Below are 1404 nucleotides of genomic sequence, written 5' to 3'. Positions count from 1 at the left end.
ATATCTTATCAATTATTACAAATACAACCTTGATAGCCACCTGTCTGTGGGTTTGCTGTCATGTTGCCAAAAACAGGAGCGCTTAAGTTTTTAGCAAACTTAGAACAAGGTGAGTCAGGTAGTTGTCTTTGATTTGACATCACACATAGTCAACATGTATTGCCGACAACTAGCCGTGTATTTGCTGTCAACGATTTATCACTAACATAAAGAGCAACATGACAACAAGTTGCCAACAACACGTGTCGAGTCAGAAATTTCAGCAAAAATGCAACATGTCGAGAACAGATGAATATGTATTCATCCGTTTGTCTTTGACCAATTTTTCATCGACAACAAGATTTTTTTCTAAGAAAAATTATTTAAAGCAAGCGCAAAAAAATANTTTTGAAAAATTATATACATATGTTTTAAAAAATATACGTATAAATATATATATAAATATGTATATAAAATATATACATTCATTTTTTGCGCCATCTTTAAATAATTACTTTTAAGAAAACTATCCATTGCCGATGAAAAATTGACCAATTTAAAAACAAACAAATTCAAACTTATATAAAACAAATAAAAGGAAATTTTTTAAATAATAAAGGACAGTTTTTAAATAAAATATACATATATATTTTTATTTATATATTAAATATGTATATATATTTATTTATATGTATGTATCACGTATGTTTCACAATATTTTATATAAGTTTTAACAGTTTCACACTGTTTATGAGATCATCACTTGTAATAAGACTATTAAAAAAAAAGAAAAAGAAAAACAACAACGAAAAAAATCGCTCTTTGATAAAAAGCAAATATTGCGCCATGACTATAACGTTGTGATGTTTCCGACTGCAACGGTTGAGTTTCTGAAAGTAACCATAGAAGCAGTAGACTATATATATGGTTATCAAACTATGTAATCATATTGATTAAAAATATTTATTAANAATTTTACTTTACTTTTTAAAGTTCAGTTTTATTTTCACCAAAAATGGTGTTGGTCTTCTCGTGTCTTCTTGAACGACAACCTTTCTGCCCAGAAACTCTTTTTGTTGCATTTCTGAGGCGTTGTTTGGCAAAACGTATTGCCTCTTTTACAGCCTCGAAAAATATGTGCCTGTNTGGCTTCGCAAAGTATGGACTGCTTGCTACCGCTTCTAAATTTATAAAAACATAACAATAACAAAAAACGTAAATTTGAATGTATATTGATAATTATATTGTCAATTAAAAACAATTTGAAAACATACAACGTTGAATATTCATGTTATTTTCCAACTCTTTGACCGATTTGAATTAAAAACCAAAATTTGACAAGCACGAGAACTTACGTAGTAATATAAAAGTGAATAATAATTTTATACCTTTAACGTTAAATATTAACATTACTAAAAGTTAGCA

Source organism: Pseudomyrmex gracilis, unplaced genomic scaffold (genome assembly GCF_002006095.1).
Source record: "Pseudomyrmex gracilis isolate BER0280 unplaced genomic scaffold, ASM200609v1 scaffold_1814, whole genome shotgun sequence".
Lineage (NCBI taxonomy): Eukaryota > Metazoa > Arthropoda > Insecta > Hymenoptera > Formicidae > Pseudomyrmex > Pseudomyrmex gracilis.
The sequence above is the reverse complement of the archived record's forward strand: the minus strand, read 5'-3'. Positions refer to the sequence as shown.